Source organism: Anser anser (assembly GCF_964211835.1).
Source record: "Anser anser genome assembly, chromosome: 6".
Lineage (NCBI taxonomy): Eukaryota > Metazoa > Chordata > Aves > Anseriformes > Anatidae > Anser > Anser anser.
Window position 1 is genome coordinate 34,381,518 of NC_139726.1, and position 23,827 is coordinate 34,405,344.

The 23,827-nt window shown below is 40.8% G+C and overlaps 1 protein-coding gene across 3 annotated transcripts in view; it reads left to right on the plus strand.

Moving 5' to 3' along the window:
• The window catches only part of LOC310902057 (uncharacterized protein), a 351,736-nt gene that overhangs the window by 7,040 nt on the left and 320,869 nt on the right, over positions 1-23,827 (plus strand). The window lies entirely within an intron of this gene.

Below are 23,827 nucleotides of genomic sequence, written 5' to 3' on the forward strand. Positions count from 1 at the left end.
GCTGCTTTTATACAGTGGGGCTGAAGCATTTGCTGCCTTGGCAGGAGGGACAGGTGCCTGCCCTCAAGCCTGTGCTGCTTGCTTGGTGGCTTGCCACCGCCCGTAAAAGCCAGAGGCTTGAGGCTATTTAATCAGCACAGCCCACGTCGTGGCGGTGACGCGTAAATACATAAGCCTGCACGGGCTCGGTGCACATTTAACAAAATGGACGCCTCCCCAGCCGTCCCCTCAGGGCGGCCTCGCCCCAGGCCGGCCATTGGCCGCCACTTCGCGCCGCTGCTGCCGAGACAAAATGGCGGGCTGGCGGCCGGCGCTGCCATTGGCTGCCGCTAGTGGCGGGGCGCTGTTGCTGGGCGGACTTGTGTTGCTAGGCGACCTGGCAGTGCGCGCGCCCAGGGCCGGCCCTCAGGGTCTGGGGGAGGTGAGCCGGGGGGTGTGCGGGCGTGAGGCGCTTAGCTCGCGCTCAGAGCAGGCTTTAAGGAGAAAAAAACACCCTCTCCGGGGGTTAACCGTGCTTTGAAGCCCGGTGTAGGGGCTTGGAAGCGTCATTCTCCCTGGGGAGGTGTGTCCTGGGGGTCTGTGGCATGAGCCACTCCTGAGTGGGGCCTTCGGGTTCCCTGAGGCAGAGGGGTCTGCTTGTGAGGCATGCCTCTTGTCAGAATATCTGCCTTAATACCATAAAGATACTGGGTTCCTTCAAAGAAAGTGCTTGAGATGCTGAAGAAGTCTAGTGTTTGATGATTCTGTTGAAAGCTCGCATAGAAGCTTACAGTTTTAATTCTGTTCTAAAGGAGTTTGAAACAGTTTTTCTCCAAGAGTCTTTATTTCAAGTTAAAGCTCTTTACGATAATATCCGCTGTATGTTCCAGCTCTGCAATTCCAGTTCAATTTCTCCCTTGAAGACCAAACCCAGCTAGAGATAATGCTTTTGCCTGCATGAAGCTTCAATAAAGATGTGTAAGCACAATACAAAAAGCAGTGTTATTGTATATTACACTGTGGTGAGAGATTATAAATGAGGATCTCTCTAGAATGCTTGGTGCTGCTCAAGAGATGTTGGTGCAGACTGAGACCAAGGCAGGGCTGAGGTGATTTTCCCAAGGCACAACACCCTAGCCAGTCTGGTTACCTTTCTTTCCTAAACCTCACATACAAGTTTATACATGGCCCCCAGCTATTCAGGGCAGGCTCAGTTGGCTTTTTAACTGTGGCACTCCTTGTTACAAACTAGGAGCTATTTCTGAAGGGAAAGCTTGCCTAAGAGAACGTTACATTGTACTGCAGGATAACTGGGGCTTAAAGAGGTGTCTGGAGCTCATCAGCTCCAGGCTTGTGCTTAAAGCATGGGCCCGCATCAGAATTGGTCCGTGCTGCCCAGGAGGATGTTTATTTGAATCCTGGAAGTCTTGAGATGTGGAGGCTCCTCTTTAGGCTGGTGATGCCACTGCTTAACTATTTCCACCAAGAAGTTCTTATTTTCTTGTGTGTAGTTGGAATTTCCTCTGCTGCAAGTTGTGGTTACTCCTGCGTGTCATTTTGCTGACACTGTCTTAGGAGAGCTTGCTTCATGTCTTCTCTGTAACCTCGTCTTACATTGTTGAGGACAGCAGTAATATTTCCCTACTATAGGATATCTCCACGGTGAACAGCACCTGTTTGTTCAACCCCTGTCTATAATTACGTTGCTCCAGCCTCAACATTAGTGGCCTGTTAGAGGTCTGTGCCATTTTGGCCTCCATTTAGAGGGCCGTTTTAGTGGCCCGGTGCTGGGTTTGTTCCAGTTGTCAATTCTTGAGTACAGAGGCTCAAAGCAAGGCAGGGCATTCCAGGTATGGCCTTACAGCTGCCAAGGAGGGGGATGCAGGCACTTGACTTTCTTTATCCTTGCCATGCTCGCTAATCTGCACACTATCAACTCGAGTTGAAATCCTTGGCCAGATGAGACCCCACAGGTCCTTTTCCAGCCTGTACTGTTTGATGGGGTATTCTGTCCACGGAGCAGGACTCTGCATTTGTCTGCTTATTTTATCAACTTCTCTTTCTACTCCTTCAAAGCAATAACGTAGAGCAGCAGTGCAGAACGAGAGCCTGCAATCTTGATACTGGGTATTACAGCTTCCTTACTCTCTCATAGCAGATGCATCTGGAATATCTGAGTTAGCTTTAAAGTTTTGTGCCTCTTAAAAAATGAGGAAAAGATGTCCCTTTCTCAAGTGTCTTCTGGATTACTTTGCAAACTGCAATAAAGTACAAAGCAAAATCTGAAATCTGGTTGTATGAGTTCAGGATAATGTGCTAGTCACTGTTATCTGCTGTAGTGAGTGGAATTGAAGGTACATCAGCCTGGCACAGATAATGATTCCTTCGTATCTCTTTTGCTGAGGTACTTGGAATATCCACCCTACCTTCAAAAGACTGTAAAATCTGACAATTTGCAGGTTTACATTCTGAATTTTTATCTTTTGGCAGGGTCTGCCAGCTATATTGAAGTGATATTGTATCATGTATGGGGAAATAGAAAGCTATCATCTCAAAATAGACCATAATATTGCACCTTATTAAAAAATACAAGTGGATTTTCTGCCAGCAACCATGACTTATGATAATGACTGTTATCAATATGCAATTACTTCTGTTACCCTAGAACATATTGACATTCATTTATTTAAAGATAATGTAACACATTTGTATTCATTGAGGTAATCTATGGATATGATTAAATGTGAATGCCCATCTTATACCAAATAGTAAAATGGAAAAAAAAAATGTAATCAGACCTTCTGCAGTGCTAAAAATAGGCTGCATTAAATTCTGGAAATTGTATTTGAGCTTATTTGAAACGGTGTCAAACAACCATAAAGAAGGAAAAGCACAACTTAGGTGATTACTAATACCTACATTCATCTGTAGTAATGATGTAGGGAGAAAGTTGGCAATAAGGAAGATTTCCAACTGTAATTCTCTGTTTGTGGACTACAGAGCACACAGTGTAGGACAGAAGTCCATTTAAATGGTGAATCAGTAGTGCTGTGCGAGAGTGGTTCTCCAGTGTCAGGTTGTTATGATGATAACTTTGAGGTCCACTCCAGAGCCACAAATCATCCTGAATATTTTGAGCTTGGAAGTATTTTGGTGGTGTTTTGAGAGTGAAGCTCAGCATGTTTGCTTCTCTAATTATATGGTATGAAATGTTAAATGCGTTTTTACAGCTAATTATGTATGCTGTTAGCTGAGACTAAGATTTCTGGACAAAAGCCTGTGTATTGTTTCTGGTTTCTTGCTTGAAAATTACAGGTATCCCAGTAAAAAGTCAGCTACTTCAGAGCCAGATCGCTGATCAATTGTTATTTCTTTCCAAATAATGAAGCAGCATTTTGTCAAGTATCACTAAATGTGCGGATGCATTGCTCAGGGTTTTCCTGAAATGTGTACAGATACAATACGGACGTATAACCTTGAACTGTATGTCGCGGAAGGGCATGCTGCCTTAGTAGGTATTTCTAGCTTAATATGATTAAGAAGAGAAAAGAAGAGACTGTCTTCGCTTCCTTGGCTGTCTCTGTCAGTAACTGCAGAACAAAACAGTGATTTCAAGAGGTCCATCTCCAGAATGTCATCGTCCAAAGCTGAAAAAGAGAAAGTTAAGTTTCTCAGAAGCCTATTTATTATAGACTGGGCATAGTGGACAACAGCCAAGAACTCTCATGTGCACAGTAATCACAAAGCTGTGCCTGTCAAACTAAGCTTTTAAAGTGAAGTTAAGCATCTGTTGCTTTGCATGGGGCCTCACTGCAATACTACCAACGCTGTTAACTGTTTCTCTTCCCATTTATCTGACTATCAGTTTGTTTTGTAACATGGTTCAGGCTGTCACTGAGAACTCCCTTCACTTAAGGGGATTTTGCATCAAATTGGGGAAAAAAGAAGTCTCCCACTCGACTTGGGGCTGATGACTTGTTTGTCCTGTGCTGTAGGGATGTCTGTTCTTCCTATGAATAATTCCTTTTGGATGGGTGATGCTTATCTGTGCTGAGAGCTCCCGCTGGAGCTTGCAAATGCTCATGAAGCGGTTTCATCCATCAAAGGCTTTATATACCTCTGTGTAAGCCAGTGAGTGGGTTCTGCTCTGTGCCCTGACCCTAATCATGGACACACATTGATGAAGGGACTTCGATGCTCTGGGGCAGCATTCACAGTCTGTTAATGTGGTCAGGCTCGTGGTGCCCCACTCCCTGTAGGTCAGCCTTTCTATCCAACATCCCTGTGTGACAGGAAACCCTGCTATTTCCACTGGGCAGTCGTTATGAGTTAGTGAATATGATTGACTTAGTTTGCTGTTCAGACCCTCACTACACTTAAAAAAGATAATAAGTAATAATTAAAAAATCCCCTTCTGTTCCCTTCCAGGAATTCCCCATACTTGCAGGTAGACTCTTGCATGTAAACCAGGATGCAGCTTTGAAGATGGCTGTCAACAATGCCAGGTTAATCTTCAGAGCCTCCAAACCCCAGGGAATTTGGACACACCAAGAACTCTTCTCTAGAGCTTTGCTCAATGTCTCCCAGTTGCTTGCCCTTGCCCTCCTTGAGGGTTTTGAACATTTAGACATCAGTGGAAGCAATCCAGGGTTTTCTACACTCTTCCATAACCCATACCATAGTCAAACATCAAAGTTGGGGCCTGTAGTCATGCTCAAGATGATGGTTCTAATGTTAGCCCTCAGCTGCCGTTTACAGCTTGTTCCAAATCTTATTCCTAGATTATCATCTGTATTTCTTCTGTCTGGAGCCTTTAAACCTTGTCTATTATTTCTGTGCATGGGCTGTTGCTACTGAAAAGGCACGGTGTCAAGCCGATGAACCTCTGACATGGGGCAGCTCCAGTAGCAGGCGTTATTCCCCAGGAGGAAACTGCATTTCCCTGAAGGGCATCTCCAGGCAGACAGTATTTCTTGAAGAGAAGGCTGTCCACTCTTCAGAAGCTCTAACTCTAATGCAGCTTGGGTCGGAAGAGAGATGGCCTAAATTAATACCTGTCTTCTGTAACTTTTCCTTGCAGAATACTTAATTATATTCTTGCACGTGTCCCCAGTAATACTCCTGGAGGGAAAAATCAGATGATATTGAACAATACAGAAGTGGAGACTTTTAAAATAAACATACTAACAAAGTCTCCTGCCAGAAACTCTTAGAAAAAGCTTGAATGCTGTAATTTATTTTAAAGTGGCCAGATCTCTACATATAATTTTTCATCAATTATTGTATAAACTATTTTGGATTTTGAAAAACTGTAGTAGGTTTGACAAGCACTTGACTGACATCATGTTGATTAAATATAATTTCCTCTGACAACCCCAGTGAGACCTCCTACTCAGAGTAAATGTGTGAGCTAATAGAATCCTCTTGTTAAATCTACTTTTACATTTGAAAATACCAAAGTGACACCAGGCCCCCTCCGTCTCCTGCACAGCTCAAATATAAGTCTTTCTGGTGGTTCATTTTGGCGTTGCCACTTAAGCAACATCAGTGTTTGGGCAAGTGCATCAGGATATTTATACTCTGTTCAGAGTGAGAAATTTGGAATTACAGGTTTGGGGTAATTTTCTGGGGAAAGCTAGGCTGAGTTCAAGCACAGAACCATCAATTTCCAGTTCTGTGGGTGATCAAAAGCCTGCAATAGCGCAGGTCTATAAAGACAGCGTGACAAGGTTGGATTGATTTAGCAGTGATCTTCTTGTCTCAGTTTCAGTGGAATAAAATTCTATTAGGTAATAGGGTTGCTGGGAGGAAATAAGGCTCTGCATACACCTTATTGCATAGTTTCTGTAAAAGATGGATTTTTTCCTTGTAGAACAAGAATAAATTTTTGATATCGAGGCATGATAGGAATAACTTTTCTCATTTCATAGGAATAAATCATTAAAAAAAAATCCTGGATACTGTAGCTTTGCTTTAAAAGAAGCCAATATGTTGATGTTTGAGCACACATCACTGATGCAGCCCAGGTTACCTGGCAGAAGCTACCTGGTCACACCTGGATATTGATAAAAGCAGTGAGTAAGGTTGAGGGAGGCACTACTGGGTACTTGCACTGCTGATGTTCATGTGTAACAAAGTCTGCATTCCGGTTGCAATTCCTAATACTGACAGCAATAATTGAGGAACAAAGTGTGAGAAACAAAAATGTGTTTTTGCAGTGGAAAATTCCACTAACCTTGCATGTTCAAAAGTCATTGTGCAGGCGGAGAGTATGTTAAGCAGCTAAGGGGAAGGTCCCACTGTCCCAAAATAAGGAGGATAGCTAAGAAAAACAGGACGAGCAGTGCAAAATCAGTAAAAACAATAAACACAGGCCCTGTAGTCACAAAAGAAGAAGGAAAAAAAAAAAGGAAAAGGAGAAATTACTGGTTGGTCAAATACAATTGTACATATATGGTATAGTAGTAAGCGTCGAGTAGTTTGTGAACCTGTAGTACTCAGTCAATGAGGAAACAGGGGAGGAATCAAGCGTCGGGTACTAGGGAGTATAAGGTTATGATGGACTTCTACTGGGCGCTCCTGCTTGCTGAACGCCCGCCATTGCAATTGTCAATAAAATAGCTTCAGAGAAGACCCTGTCAGAAAAAAAAAAAGGTTTTTCTCACAAAAGATAAACCATTGTAATGACTACAGTTTTTTGAAGATGCAATCTAAGAAGGGAAAATAGGGCCTGTACACCTTGAGTGCAGTGTATGCCACTGCCTGTCTCTTTGCATTCTGCTTTGTACAGAGCTGGGCACTCTGTCATTACCTAAATAACACGGCACAACATATTAACCAGAACACTTAATGGAGGTACATCATACTCTTCCAGCTCTAACTATAAATTAATTTTATTTCCGTCTACACTTAGGAGTTTATTATCCAGACATTAATGGTTATCTGGGGAATTCTGCTGGCATGGGCGTGATACTCTCGGAAGTGAGATACTTATGTTCTAATGTAAAACTGCTTTACAATAACAATTTATAATAATAAGTAATAAAACTGCTTTACAAGTAAATGGTAACTGGGAGTGTACACAGATCTCCAGTTTCCTTCCCCAGCAGGAACTGGCAAAAACTTTTCAAACATTTAAAGAAAAATGCAAATATAACAGTGCCATTTCACTGTTCACAAGGAAGTGAAGATTCACACATCTAAATACAGAGTTTAGAGCCTGAATGAATGAGTAACTCACAATAGCAAGTAGCTTTAAGAAGCTGAGTTACTGTCGTCCCTTTCTAGTCACAGACTGTCTGTGAGCAGGGTTCTGGTAGCTCGGAGCGATGAGTGGCTTCAGTGGGTGTTGGAAACTTGTGTGTGTGTGCTGATTGACATAATCTGAGCCTTAATCTGTCACATCCGGAGAGGTCGGTGTTTTATGGCACAGCCTGGTTCTCTCTTGGTGTGTAGCAACAAACTTGCTCCACCAAGAGAAATACCTCTTGTCTCTTGCCATCAAGCCTCATTTCTTTCAAGCAAGACCTTGATAATCCTGTTCAAGGGCTCCAACTGGCTGTTAGTGTGGCTCTACGTGTAGCTATGGGAAGTAGCTCTAACGTTGAGCTGAATACTTCCACAAAACCCATGTCAAAATGCTGCAGTACTTTGGTATTCTCTAATGGGGGTAGGGATGAGGGTGGGTTGGGTTGGGGGTGTCTCTTCTAATGCTAATTTAATGTCTGTAAATTGAAGATACATTTTTTGCCTAAATATATTCAACTCCCACGTGAACTGACCAGTAAATGAACATATTAATCTGCTAATATTTGGAAAACATGGTTGCTTTTCCTTAAGATAAGCCTAGCTCCAGTGTTGGGTAGTGCTTGGAGTGGGTTGCTCCTGTATCGTTTTCTTATTAGAGACAATGAGTGGAAACTTGTTCAAGAGATTAAATTATGTAGTTATTTTGACATGTCAGGTGTTTCCCATTTTCATTTATTTTTTTATAGCATTGGGCTGCAAAACTTGGCTCACCTGAACTTCTCCCCTTGTTTTGTAAATAAAATTTGGGATTATCATGAAATAACTTGAACAGAAAATTGTATTTTATACCCTAGCATCAATTTAGAAGTGATTTCCACCTCAACATTTACTGTAATTTTATGCACACAGGAATAGAGGTAGTAATTGCAATGAGAGTTTAATGGTCACACTTTATGATGGAAGACTACTATATTGCTGTGTTCCAGCTAAAGTATCTGTAGCAAGTCCAGCTAGTTTGGTTAGCACTCGACTACAGGAAGCTATTTAATGGCTCATTATAAGTTGACTTAACTGCCGGGGGCATGCAGAGTTTTGCAGTATCTTTCAGCTTTTCTGCTATCGAGTGCCTTAAAGTCTGAGTAGACTTTGAAATACCAAGCTAAATTTTATTTCAGTAACTTTGATATCAAATTCACCTCCTGTTTTTTTGTGTGCCTTTCAAGTAGCCAACACTTGATCCCAGTGTCTGGCTCATGTCACCAGCAGTGGTCATTGTCACCTTCCACACTCAGTGGCTGCGTTGCCTATTGAGGCTCTTCCACTAGGATCTCCCTTCCCTTCAGTAGGTGACGGGAATCCTGGTGGGTCCTGGGTGTAGCTGGTCAGTGTTTTAGCTGAACCCATTTCATTTCATCCCATTTCAGTGCATGAAGAGGGGTGGTGAGGATGGTTGGGAGAAACAAAGTTGTGTTTTTGCAGTGGAAAATTCCACTAACCTTGCATATTCAGTGGGGAGGATGTTAAGCAGCTAAGGGGAAGGTCCTACTGTCCCAAAATAAGGAGGATAGCTAAGAAAAGCAGGACGAGCAGTGCGAAATCGGTGAAAACAAAAAGTCATGAGAGAAGAAAGGAGGAAAAAAAACAAAAGGAAAAGGAGAAATGACTGGTTGGTCAAATACAATTGTACATATATGGTATAGTAGTAAGCGTCGAGTAGTTTGTGAACCTGTAGTACTCAGTCAATGAGGAAACAGGGGAGGAATCAAGCGTCGGGTACTAGGGAATATAAGGTTATGGTGGACTTCTACTGGGCGTTCCTGCTTGCCGAACGCCCGCCATTGCAATCGTGAATAAAATAGCTTCAGAGAAGACCCTGTCTGAGAAAACTGAGGTATTTCTCAGTGTCACGCTGGAGTAGAGAAATGGCAGGTGTTAAGACCAGCTCTACAGACGAGCAAGGCTGCTCCAAGCCAGTTGTGTCCCCTTGGGTCTTCAGGAAATAACAGGCCTCCCGGGTCGTGTTCAGACAAAAGCAGGTCAAATCTCTCTTCCCTGACATCTCTCCAGGGAGTTGAAGCGATACCCCAGGCTGGTGTTTTCTCAGCAAACAAGAGCAAAAACTGAACTCTTCCTAAACATATGAAGGGCTTTGTTTATGGTGTGTGATATAACCCAAATACAAGCAGGCTCTTGAAAATTCAGTTCTTGAAAGTATGATGTATGCGACAGATGGCAAGGCCATGGAAGCACGCTGGCTCGGGAAGGTGCTAGACGTAACAGCAATGTGACCTGCTCACTGGTTTGGTACAACATGTTGCATGGTGCCCTGAGGAACATCGTTTCTGCTGGGTGGCTAATGGATGGTTCCAACAGCCCACAAATTAGCAGAGGCCTTGCTAGCTCCTTTCTTTATCAAGCAAAGAAAGGCTTGCAGTATGTAGTAAGAATAGCTTAGAATGATCAAACATTTGGTATGGACATTATTGAGATGTGACAACTCAGACTTTAAATATCAAGCTATTCTTGCAGGAACTGATGTGCAGGCAGCTGCTATGGGCCCCACCTGCAGCCCCTGGGCTGTACTGCTTGACCTCGCAGAGCAAATGGGGATTAAATAAAGCTGTAAAGAAATGTACTGTACTGAACACAAACTTCTAGAAGGTTGCTGTTTTGGTATAATGTTTATGTATATCAAAAATATATCTAAATAATCTACTAAAGTAAAGATGTAAGTACTGCCTGAGGTGGTTTGTACCACTTAATGAAACTTATTTAGAATTCAACGTTGATCTTCAAGGTTTCGTTTCAAAGCACCCATCCTGCTTTCTTGCAGGCGATCTTCAGCAAACCTTCCTGACCAGTGTAGCTAGAGCAAGTATGGCTGTAGGTGCTCCTTTGCATTTCTGAGCATTGCATCTTTATTTGCAATGACTTTGTGAAAACTTGTCATGTAGTTTTTTTTTTTTTTTAAATCTCAACTCTGATAAAATTATGTGGGTGGCCTGTGCTCGGATGGAGTTCATGTCTGCAAGGACACCTGGCTTGGTCCTGACAATGTCCACGTCTGGAGCTGTTGCTGCAAACTTGTGAGTTCAGGCACAGCTTACTGTAGCAGGTGTTTAGTACCACAGGATTATATTTGCTCAGTCTGAGTTGTGAGTCAAGGCTTCCTTATCAAGTCTTGCAAGAAGTGACATTATCTGAGAATCTTGGATGATACTGAGGTTTGGGGGTGTTTGGTAACTTCCTTCTACCAAAGATTTCTCTCCAGTTTAGTTTCTGTTGATTGTGCTGCCTATCCATTTCAAAATTGCTTTGTGGTCAAAGCAGATCTATACTTTAGAGAACAAATTTCTGTACTATTTCTGTATCTGAATCCTACAAATACTTGTAGGCATCAGTATTAACTATACCAGTACTTCTAGGGCAACAAATAAAACTAGTTTTCTGAACAAAAGTCAACTCTGCAGGCTTTTCTTAAAAATAAATAAATAAATAAAAATAATGTTGAACCTCATGTAACTAAACCCCAAGTAACCTATTCCATATGTAAATGTCAATATATATCCATACTCTGTCAGACTAGAAGCAACTTTGAGATGATTCAGGGATATTGGACTTCTAGCCTTTGCTGTAGACAATGTGCCGTTTGACTTGAAAGGGAGTTTTCACATCAGTTTAGCGTGCTGAAGCACCTCAGTTTCTCAAATTTCCAACTAGTTTGTTCAAGATACTGTCACATCTTCAGGTTGACATTTTTGATTGCATTAAATGAGAGCTTTCTTTAGGAGTGTTATGTAGCATTCTGTTCAGCATTGGCTAGAAAGTAACTTTGGATATTTTTACATTAAAAAAATTGTCCAAGTTCTAGGGGATCTTGAGCAAAGCTTGAAAACGAAGAATACATATAGGAAATATAACTTGAAATTAGAAATTGAATTGCCTATTCACAAAATTTGTGGCTCATTTATTAAACTTTATTAAACCTTACCCTTTGAACCAGTTAGCAATTTTCTATGGATTGTCTTTTGTATTTAAGAATTCAGATTTCAGTTGAACCTCAGTGTATGCAAAGATGAGCTTAAATTTAGTTTGGTATTCGTAGATTTTATCCTTACTTTTTTTTGGAGAAACTTGCCAAGTAAATGGGTATTAAGATGGTGATAACTGATGCGTTAGTGTAGTTACTGTAGCCTGTCACCTGTGTTGATGACAAGCTACAGGTGGAATATTAATTGCATAAGAAATAAACTTATATTTTTTGAGATGTTAAGGTCCCTTCCAACCCAAACCATTATAATACCAGGTTGGCTTTGTGGGGGCTCTGTCACTCCACCTCTTGGCCACTTATGGGTCACGAAGAATGGGACTAGGCCATGGCTGGTGTCTTTCCTCTCCTAATATGTAACACGGAGGAGACATATCCACCTGGAGCCCAGGGTGGTTGTAACTCCTGAGAGGGTTTGTCAGCTGGGCACAAGCTTGCAGTACTGCTTTAGGTAAGCGCACACGGAGACTTGATACCAGTGCTGGAGGCTCTGGGTGACTGCAGACGCAAAGGGAAAGAGACTTCTCCATCGATTAGCACCAGCAGCATCTCACATTATCTCTATTTATATAGGTATATGGTATAAGTATAGGTATATGGTTATAAGTATATACTGTATGCCTATACCTGGATAGGTATATGGTCATTAGTATATACTACAGAACTCCAGCTAGGGAAGGATGTAACTTTTAATATATACACTTTCCTAGTAGTAATCTTGTACTAACCTTACAAGTTACTACTATGAAACGGATATAATACAGAAATTCAGGCCTCTGTGTCTTTTGTGCGTGATGGGATCTCGTGAACCCATGGCCATGACTTTACACTCCCATGGTCACCCCCAGTTATGGCCAGAAGAGCGATACATGAGGGAAAAATGTTGGCTGGAAATATTAGCAAGTTGATGAAGACTTGCCTCGTATGGTTATAAGCAACATTCCAGTATTGGCTTTGAAAAATGGTAGCAAGTGCTGTGTATTGGTGCTTGTGTGTAGCCCAACTTTGTTTAACATGATTTGGGAAGAAAACACTGATCATTATCAAAACTGTGAATATGAAGGTGGTGTTTACAGAAGTGTTTTTAAATGTCTGAGGGAAGTAAGGCTGTGTTTCTTGGGACCACAATGAGCATATTAATATAGTATAAATGGTGTTGATAATAAGTGGCTGTGACAATATATTGCAGGGATGTACAAGGAAGCCCTGATCTTTAACATAACAGGAGTAATCACCAAGGTTTCAGTATGGATGGGAGGGAGAGAATTGACAATGATGTGCAAGTGATGAGCTTGGAGATAGCACAGCATCAGCTTGCATGACTAGGAGAAGAAGAGTTAACTTGAGTGGGAAGATCAGGATTTCCTTTTTTGCCTCATTGAGCTATAGCTGAAATGTCAACAGTCATAAGGAGATAGCAGAATAGGAAGGTGAGAGATGAGTCATTCCTTCAAATGATGGTTGTATCTGGATTTCCAGAGAAGACCAGCCTGGGGCATGGTACAAAGGGAGGTAAAAGAAGAGCAGGTGGAAAGTCCTGTACCATTGCTGAAGTTCAGATTCCCCCTCTGGAGCAGAAACTTAGAAGGTTGTCTGACCTTCCTTAAGGAAGATTAAAAATCCAGAGAATTCAATTTATTATGTGAATTCCTCTGGCTCCTTTATAGAGGTCACTTCCTCAAATTACTTCTCTTTTTCTAGTTTCTTTGAATACACTCCTCTGAGATCTTTTAAAGGATCATCTTAAAGTGTGCCTTGTCACCATGCATCTGTTTTACTTTTAAAGCCTTGAGACAATTTCTCTTCCATATATCACCATTATCAACAAGTCAAACTAAAGAACCTATTGCTGTAACAATGCAGGTATTTCATTCCACTGTTGTAGTTGTACGTTGCTTGTGTGGTTATCCTTTTCATCTGAAAATAAGCAGCCATGTTTGAAACATGATCATATTGCCTAATGGCAACAAGTCATTTGAGCTGCTTTAAAAAAAATACATTGTGGTACTAGCTCAGAGCTATTTTGCAATTAGCTACCCCAGAAAGTGGTAATTTTCCCCATGGAATGGGTAGGGGAAGGTGGAAATGAACAACTGAAAAACTTGCTTATGTAAATCAGCATCTTGTCACTGATGGAACAGTAGTGGTTCAGAGCAGTAGATGACATGCTGACTTTCTTCACCTTGTGCTGAAGTGTGCTGTTAAACCAGAGAAGAGAATCTTCATGCAGTAACAGCCAGGAGTTTTCTTACATTTGTTCCTTGGCAAATTGTTTGCCTTGAGATAAGTTTTTCACTTATCGCTGTGTCTTAATAGTTGACCTTGCTCCTTTTGAAATACTTGAAGGAGAAAACTCTTAATACAGAATAGGACAGGGAATGTGTCTTGTGCTATGTCATTGTATGTTAGATATGTGTGTATCCTGTATGTACTTTATTCTAGCTAGCCTGTACTTTGCGTCTTATTTCTGCCAAGATATGTGAATCTAATGCAGTTTTAAAATTCTCAAGACCTCATGAGGTCTTGTAGCCATTCTCCATTGGCTGTCAGCTGGCTGGTCAAGCCATGGCCTGAGGGCATACTCATCTGCACTTGGGGTCGCTCCTGTATGCAGATGGACTGACAGTTGAATCTGCCTGTGATTAAAAATGGACTTTGCAAGGAAAGTTGAGAAATAAAAAAATGGGAGACCCAGAGATATTCCAACTATTTTACTGGTTTACCTTATTAGAATGTTTTTACTGACTCACTGAGCCGAGGATTTCTGTTCCGATTTCAGGGACAGGAAGCTTTTTTTGAGCTTTTTCCATCTGATTCTCAATATTGGACATTGCTAGATTTAAAAAAAGGCACAGTGGTTTGCTTTATTCAGGAATGTGTGCCTACAGTGACTCAGAACACTTGGGCACATGATTGCTGAAGTCTAACTTTGAAAAACGGGCTCATAATTCCACTGCTGCCTTCCGCGCTTAGGACGCAGTGTGGGACAAAATGGCGTGCGTGCTTTCCACAGGCGACTCAGTGTTGTGGTGAGCACTGAAAATTGTTTCTGGCCTTTTTGTTGGGGTACCACAGCACTTGCCTCTAGGGTATGTGTAGTCGGTATGTTTTGTGTGACTATATCCTGCCGAGTGTAGGACTCCTGTGAGGTGAATATACTTGAAGTCCTCGTGCATTCCTTCAGGCCGCGGCCTACACTGAGCGTTAGTGTAGTGGCACGTCATGCACTGTAACTACACCACAAGGAAATGGCCTCCTTAGGAACAGGCTCTGACCGTCACCTGGAGAGATGTGCTGCAGTCAACTTAGACCTTGATTCCTGTTAAAGGTCAGTATAAGTTCATGTGTTTAAGTATTGTTACTGGGTATGAGTAAAATTCAACATTTTTTTGTCGTGCTTTCAAGGAACGAAGTGATTTCTTCTGAGTTTTAAGCAGATTAGCTTAGATTGTGACAAGATTTATCCAAAAGGTTTGTCCTTCTGACACATGTGAAACTTCTCTGTAAAAATACCTTTGAGTACATTGATATACTGTAAATACCTTCTGCTCTGAAGAGCAGAGTCCCCACTTAACAAATTACTGTCACTTTTGCTATCAACTATGGTGGTCTACTTAATTTCTCCAGTCATATGTTGATATTCATCAACAGCCTCTTCTATGTATAAAATATTTTCATATTGCAGAGGACTTGAGTCAGGCTTGCATATTTTCCCTCAGGAAAAAATATTAAAGCAGTCTGCTAGGTGTTAAAGGATGTTTTATGGTGTCTGTTTAGAGTAGCTCAGTTGACTTGTTGCCATTAGGCAATATGTTTTAATACTAGCTTAGAGCTATTTTGCTGTTAGCAATCCCAGAAAGTGATGATTTTCCCCTGTGGAATGGGTAGGGGAAGGTGGGAATGAACAGAATGGTTACTTCTTGAACAAATAGATATAATTTTCTGCCTTTATTTTTTTTCCCAAAATCATAAGCTAATGAAGAAACAAGTCTGTATATTGTAACAGCTCTTTACCATTAGAAAGTAAATGGGACGATTATGTAAGTATTACTGATAAATGAATGTTTACCTAAGCAGCTTGAGTTCAGTAGTAGATAATGGGGGAGTAGATGCTATTGCTAACTATCACTTTCATGAAACAATTGTAAAGATGAGCAAAACTTTATTTTAGAAAAATATTGCCGCACCAAGTTGGTTTGCGTGACTTGCTGTTTTGTCGAGCAGCACTGATTGATTGTAAATACTTGACTTAAGTTGATTACTGAGCAATTATATGCTCAGAATAAATTGCAACAGCGATAGCACAAGCATACCAAGAGGCCAAGCCATCTTTAGATCCACATATGCCAAGACATCTTTGTTCCCAGAGCATTATATTGAAATGCAACATAGGACAGCACAGCATTGCAGCAACTTTCTGAGACCTCTGCCATGTGCAACACTGATTTGTAGTAAAGATCACATTTGGAAATGCATCTGCAATCTTTGCTCCAAAAAAAGATTTCTTGCTGGAAAAAGTTTGAAGGCATATCTCTTTGTACAGGTCCTCCTGGGTGTCAGATGCTGACTGTAACCGAGCAGGTGATACAGTGCAGATCTGTACTCCTGCAGTAGGGAGGTCCTGTCATTACGTGCTGGATTATGTTCAGAAAGACAAATTCTGCATATGGAGCAGAACCTGTCATCCACTTGTACCATGTGGACGACTTGATTATTAGATGAACAGGTAGCTCCACAACAGTGCTTTTCTATAGCTCAGAAGAATGAGCAGCTACTGGACAAAGCTCTTTAATTTTGTACTTTGTGATCCTAATCCAAGCTTAAGTATGTTTAACTTGAGCATCCTGAGAGGCCAGGATGCTCAACATCCTAGGCCTAGTACTGGAGATCTGGTCTAGATGTATTTTATAGTAAGGGTGGGCTTTCGGGGTTAAATAAGTGGAAATGACAGTGTTTGTCTCAGATAAAAGGTTTGTAAGTACTTCATGAAGCTGTATTGCAGTGGGGCTCATAGAATGCAAAGAAGAACACAGAAGCACTGAAATAACCCTTAACCTGTAGCTCCTGGGCATATTTTGCTGGAACCTCTGCAAATGGATGGGAGCTAATAAGTAAGTTAACTTCTTAAGGAAAGCTGTGCCTGCTTAAATGAATAGTCTAATGAATTGGACTAACATCCATGAACTGGCCAGTACACATCCCCTGCCCAGTACCAAAGCTGTTGTGAGCACACAGGCATGCTCGATGTGTCCTAGTTGGTGCTGAGCACACTGCAGGTGAGTGCAGGCACAGGCAAGGATCTTGCCCATCACCTTGGCATTATTGCCTCAGTCCTGGGAGCCCTGCTCCTTCAGGTGCTCTTCTGCTTGTGTGTGTGTAGTAAAAAAAAAAAAAAAAAAAAAAGTGGCAGTGCTGCAATTCAAACAAAAGAACCTAAAATCACTTAAAATTTCCCTTAGAATTCTCAGGTTTCCCAAACAAGGCTGCGTTATTTAACTGGTTTGGTGCTCTTTTTGTGGAAGAGATGGAAAACCCAAAATCATTACATAATCAAAGATGCTTTAAAAAAGCATAAATACAGCCATGAGAAATGGTAATGAGTAGCAACAGATGTTTTTCTCTTTACAGCAATTATGGGAGGGTAATTACAGATAGAAATAGAGCCTCACAGTGACAGTGAGCTTTATCAGGGAGTTCTCAAGAATGAAGCAAGAATAGCTTTGAACATAAAAGAAAAGAATGAGAAGTTAATTCTTAAGTGAGAAAATTGCATGTGGAAACATGCGCGTTTTTTGTGATGACTGGACACACTGTCACCAGATATCCTCTGTTTGTTAGCTGCTTTTTAGTGTAGGTTAATAAACAGGGGTGTTTAGGAGGCAGTAATCACTGTAAAACTTTAATGATTTTTTTTTAAAGTAGCTTTTATGCAAAGGTAAAAGTGGTTCTACTTGCTGTGCTTCCAAAGATTACTGATATGTAACCTTTTTATTTTAATTATCAACATTTCTTCTATTTCTTCATCTGTTGGTTTTTGTGAGGTATGAAGTGTTAATATAGCTTGCTAATTCTCACATATGAAATCCTCCTGACACCAGATGTGATGTCACACGTTTTTCCATATTTGTCTTTTTCCTCTAAGTTGTTAAATTAATATGAATTCATATGAAAGAAAAGAATGCTCTACATTAGTACAGACTTGTGGACTTCCCTGCTCTTGTGTCTTCGGTCAGCTAATACTCCATGCAGAGGAAAATGCGAGTTCCAGGAAAAAGAAATGTAAAACTGTAATGTAACATGGGTGAGAAACACCTGGACTGAACTCTGAAGTACTCAGTATGAGAGCAACAGGACCTTGTGATTTTTTTTTCATATGCAAGTAAAGAAAAAAGTGGTTTCTGGTTAAAAGTACTTACCTTTTTCTTCAAATTCTTAGAAAATATTTATTTACCAAAACAACTTGAATAGGTAAGATTTTCTGAATAATGCTAAAACTGATGGTGGGTTTCTGAGTGTTAGCAAAGTTACTTGTTGAAGAGAGCTCTTTCTCTGTAGGTAAATTTGGTGTCTAAAGCTCTTATATTGTAAATCTGCTGTTGCTTGTGGTGTGAGGCACTTCATTTATAGCTAGTCCAGCTTTTTTAGAAGCAATGACTCTGGCTCTCTGAGTAAGCCAGCATTTGTAAATGGTCTTGCGTTATCTCAGCTTGCAGATCCAATGCTTGAACAAACTCAGAAAAGCTGGAAGCTGCTCCCCACAGACCATCAGTTTGGAAGTTGTCGTGTGGCTGGTCGTTACAACATAAGCACTGGTTTGATTTCTCTGAAATATCTGTTCATCAAGATCCACTCTGATTGCCTGGGGGAAATGTCTGCTTTTTATACATTTTCAGTGAAAATAAGCTCATTCTTAATATCTTATGGTTTTGAACTTTGATCCAAAAGAGTGACAATCATTTGAGAACTGAGATAACTTAAAAAACAGGATAGATACTAATGATCAGTTATTATATGGGACTCTTTAAGTATATTGTTTTTATTGGCCTTATCCTAGGAATTATGCAGACTTTCCTGATGTATCTGATACTGAATATTTTTTCTATCTTGTTGTTAATATTACTAGATTAGTGTATCAGTAAGAGTATATTATTATAATTTGGTCTGAGGAAGGGGTTCAAGGATGCGCTAAAACTTGCTCCAGTTTTCTTGTCATGTTTATATGAGAATCTTAATTTTGTCTGTATTTGCAATCAATTTCCATGTTAAATTTTACAAGTAATAGTAGTAGAAGGCCAATAGTGAATTTGCTGGTCCCAAACAGCAACAGAATCTTGTTAATAGTCGGAAGTAGAGGTGGTGACAATCCTAGCAGTCCAGCAGTGTATCTGGCTGAATGGAGGACTCTCACCCTCTGAAAACAGACACAAACTGTCCGATAAGCTGTTAAGAACTATGCAGTCCCTATATATTTCCCTATCACATTTTTGTAAGGATTTCCCTGTCATAAATAACCTGAGATGTCTGTCTCCATGACTAGTTAAAACATCATGCACCAACATTTCTACTAGCACAAGGTATTACCTGCAGGTTTTATAGGAATAATACTTTCTTCTGTCTTGGCATGGAAAAGTGCTTTAGCGATGTAGGTTGTTGCAGGAAGTTCTCAGTCAAATTTCAGTGAGGTGTTATTCTGCAAGTGAAGGGTTTTTGTGTTTCCACATGATTTCTTCATTTAAGTTTTCCTTAAGATGGTATGTTATGCATTTTTGGTTAACGTTGTTGCTTTTTTACCTGTTCATCTGTGATGAAGGCTGGCAGCATCTGTGATAATCAAGGATGCAGCACTCAGGAGATGCCAGTGAGCAAAAAGGGAAGAAGTTGAGCTGCTGAGCGACTAGAGGCCACAATTTCTGTGAGTTCTTAATATTAACGTTTAACAAAAGGTCAGCAAGACTTCTGCACCAGCATGTATTTTCCTGTGAGCCTTCTTACAGAAAGCTATTGAGCTATTTTTCCTCATAATTCTGATATTCAGGATTTGGATGTCTTCCCTTCAGTGAATGGCCTATTGAAGGAAATGTGATTTGAAACCCAGCTTGAGTCAAACTCAAACAAGGAATAAGCTTTCTGTTTTAGAATTATAAATTACAATTACTGTGATTTACTCAAAGTCCTGAAGTGATCTTAGAGTGTTTGAGTGAGCAAGAATCAGTTTCTTGTACTACCTGGAAACCCCCCTTTTTAGGAGAACTATTTCAGACTCCATTCTGTGGGGTTTTCTGTGTCGTGTTGAGTCCTGTCTATTAATCCTCATCACCTTCATGTCAGTTATTTTGCAGGAATAGAAACCTCAATGTAGGTAGTCTGCTTGCAGTGTGACTGCCTGTTGTGATGAAAAAATAAAGCTTTCTGATCCTCTAAGGGCAGGCCAGTAATTGTTTGCAGGTGCTTTGTCAGCAGTGTGTATATGCACCTTGGTGTTGGATTATCGTGACCATTAGAAATACAAAGAAATTCATTTGAGCTTGTTTGTCATGGCATTTTGTTCACAAGCTTACCCTTAGCTGACTTACTGCAAAGCAAGCAGATGGCATGTATCATGTTTATCATCACCAGTTTGTGATGGGAAAGTAGTTTTTCACAGCGTGTGATTAATGACTTTGAAATTGTTTTGTGTATTGAATTCTGTATCAGAGTACTTTACAAACCTGTTTTACTGCTGAATAATCTCTAAATCTCAAGGCATTTAGGTGCACAGTATTTGCTGTTCTGTCTAACTACAGTTGTGAGAGGAGAGATGATAATTTCATTTTCTTCTTGTCTTCTTGAACTGCTTTGCCCTGTTGGTCGCAGTGCATAAACGCATGTTATCCAGGCTGGTTCATCAGGGATTGCATCTCCCCTGGATAAACTTATTTCTGACTCCATTTAGCTGCTTAGCAAATAATGTTCATGTTTATGAATTTAAAAAAGTGAACTGTGGTATGAAAATAGAAGGAAAGCAGATGATCTAGAGACACATCCCTTTGAGGTATTATTCTAAGAGTCGGAGAAACACTGTTCACGAGTATTTTCTGTTCAGTGAAGATTCTCTAGACAGACTGCGCTGAAGCAGAAACAGGTAAAATAATCAAGCAGCTGAGGGATCTCTCTCTTGTTCCATGTAAGTTGATAAATACAAAAGGCTTGGGGGCATCGGAGGCCTGGTGGGTGGCACAGTCCTTGCTGCCAGGAGCACTCTCAGTGGCTTTAGAGCCATATTTGGGAGGAGGGAAAATCAATTTTGGTACTCGACCCCTAGGGCTGAAATCAGCATGACAACAAAATCTTCACTAAAACATAATTATTTCTGTGAAGGAGGTAAAAGGCAAGACTATATTATGTCTCTTTTTACTCATTTGACATCTGGGCATGTGTTGGTTCACTGGAAAACTGGGAAGCGACTGACACTTGGGAAGCTGGATAGTTGGGGAAGATGAACATGAAATAGTCAGTGTACATTAAGGCTTTCTGTTCTCCCTTCAGGAGAAAAGGATAAGGCTATAAAAATTAAAATGGGACTACATAAAATAGCTGTGGAAAGAGATACTATATTACCGATCTGTTTTTATAGGGAACACTAACAAAGATAAAATATGATGCTTTATGAAAGACAAAAGTAAAATGTAATTTATTCACATCAACTGTTCCTATATATCCACTTCCAGTAAAAATTCAGCTGGTCACGTTTGACTTAAAGAAATCCTCACTAAAAAAATGTAAACTTCAATTTTTGCCCTTCTGCCTAGGTAATTTAATTCATAGAAGTTGTAACAGAATCATAATGCAATTGCATGGCTAGGTTCAGTTCCTGGGTAACTTAAGTGGTACAAACCCTGGAGCAAATGGTGCTTCCTGAGTAACAGGGGCTGGGTTTGGGTGAAACTGAGGGCATGTCATGCTGAAGACTCTGAATGGCAAGCTACTGCAAACAAATAGGCATTTAGAACAAACCTATTTGTTAATGTAGAACTGGGGGGAGTGTTGATAAATTGAGCAGCAGCAATCAGCAAGCACGTGTGCGTGCTTATATGGCTAGGTCTAGTGCTAGTTTTTGTTTAGGTATTGAGAAACAGCTTGATTCCCCTGATGGCAAGGGATGTGGTACATGTCCAGCTGTTAGAGCTGTCCTGTGTCACTGGTATCCTCAAGTGTTACACAGCATGCACACGCGCTTCTGAATAGACAGCCAAGGCAGACGTTTGTCTCCTAAAGAAATTATAGGGTAATTCTTCATTGGTATCCAGTGATTGAACAAAACTGCTGCCTTGATTAATGTTGGCCTAGCTGTATTACTGTCCTTTAATACAGGATGCCACAGATGCCACAGAGGGGGGAAAAAGTACTCCTTTGGGGGGAAATATTTATTTTAGAGAAAGCATGTCACACACTATGGTATCCTTTTCATTTTCCCTTCAAGCCTCAGTGTTTAGGCCAGCGACCAAGCAAGAAGTGATCAGACTGGATTTGAATCAGTGACTCATTTTGGTGTTGTCCACCCTTGGAGCAAAACAGAGGTGTAGCAGTGAGACTGGTGTACACTAAAGAGCCTAGGAGATGCCAGATGTACAGGTTATATGTGGATTTAAATAGGATGGAAGGGTGTTGTATGCTGTGCTGTTGCTGCTGGGAATGTGGCTTTACCTGAGGAGGGACTGCAGACTTGTGTTACATAGGTTAAGAGAATGAGGTATGCCGATGGGTTGTCCTGGGTCTTGCAATGTACTGCACTGGGCATAACTGGGAGGTGAGGGAACTCGAGTGTATTATCTATAGAGTCTCTCTATTTCCAGAGATGTACCAAAGGACAACGAAGTGTCTCTTGCTATTTCTCATGTGTATGATTTGTGGGTTATAAACTATGGTAGCACTTCTGAAGCTTAGCTTATAGTGCCTCTTGACAGGGTGACATACCATTGTCTTGGTGATTTCCTGAGTATCTCCTGTGTACAAGGTGATATGCAAGCTTTAGAGAATGTGATGGATGACTTTACAGAGCCTCACAAAGTCAAATGACATATCAGAGTTGATCTAAGTCACAAAGCGACTGAATGCTGCAGCCAGGTTTTTGTGATAGATGAGATGTGTGGGTGATTTACCTACAGGGGAAAGGCTGACGGACATGAAACTTGCACTCCCTTTTATTTCCATCGCAGCTATACCTCATACTAGGCACATATTCCAGCTAAACTGATCTAAGTAGCCGTTGCTGTCAGGGGATATTTTGTTCTGAAATGCAGTCAGATTACTGTTTTTCCTTATTTTCAGTGATACATCAAAATAAATCCATTTATTGTTGGAAAAGATTGGATAAAACTGACTTCATGCAGCTTTCCATTGCAAATGATGCTAGGTAATCATGTTGTGAGACAAAAAAATAACTTTTGTAAGTGCAACCGTTTGCAGACCTTCAGTTATTTCCCTCCAAGTTCTGCAATCCAGCGTGGTTTCACTGAAGTTGTGTTGGTTCCAAGAACAGTCATTTCTGCAACACGTCCATTCTTGTCTTCCTTGCTTGCTCCAACAGGGAACGTAGATGAGAAGGGAGGTGGATCTCTGAGAAACTTCCCATTGCCAATATAATTTGCCATACGGAAAATATTCAGGCAGGTTTTCTTGAGGCTGTTAATGGAGTCTGTTGGCTATTTTGACTATGTGTCAGATGAGCGTTTGCCTGGTGCGGGGTCTCTCATAGTCTAATTTTCATTAGAACATAGGTGCAAAAGAAAGGGGGGGAGGGGGATGTAAATGTGAGAATGAAGCAGTTCTGTCATCTCTGCTGTTCATATAAAAAGTAGCAAATATCACTATTTTCTAAGTAGGCAATAAAACATCTTAGGATAGCTACTTCTGTTTTGGCTTGTATTCCTAGATTTCCATGGAATTGCTTGCAAGTGGCTTGCAAGTGCTTTCTCTAGTCTTCCTTGGGGGAAAAAAAAATACTCAAAGGGGTAATTGTATTTTATGGAAACTGTAGGACAACAACTTCAGTATTTTGTTTGATAATAACTGAAAATCACTTTAATAAGTAGAAAAGCCAACAGTGCTATCAGTATTTCCAATCTGTGAGACTTTAAGCACAAAGATACTGCTCTGGTGCCTCCAAACAGATGGATACAAACAAAATGGATCCTTGTGTCCTTTAAAAAAGGGGGGTGGTGGTGAAATCAGTTGCCAAGTAGAGCCTTTGAAGTTACATATATGAAATGAATTGCATAGATCTTTTATCCATATAAGTGTTTTTTTAAGGATTGATTCATTAATCTTATTTCTTTGATTAGAAGGTGTTAATAGAGAAGGTTCATAGTGAGGATGGAATCAGTACTGGTCTTTGCTGGCTTACTACTCTTTTAATACTTGTTCTGGAGAACAAGTCTTACGAGGAGCGGCTGAGGGAGCTGGGATTGTTCAGCCTGCAGAAGAGGAGGCTCGGGGCGACCTTATCGCTCTCTACAGGTACCTTAAAGGAGGCTGTAGCGAGGTGGGGGTTGGTCTATTCTCCCACGTGCCTGG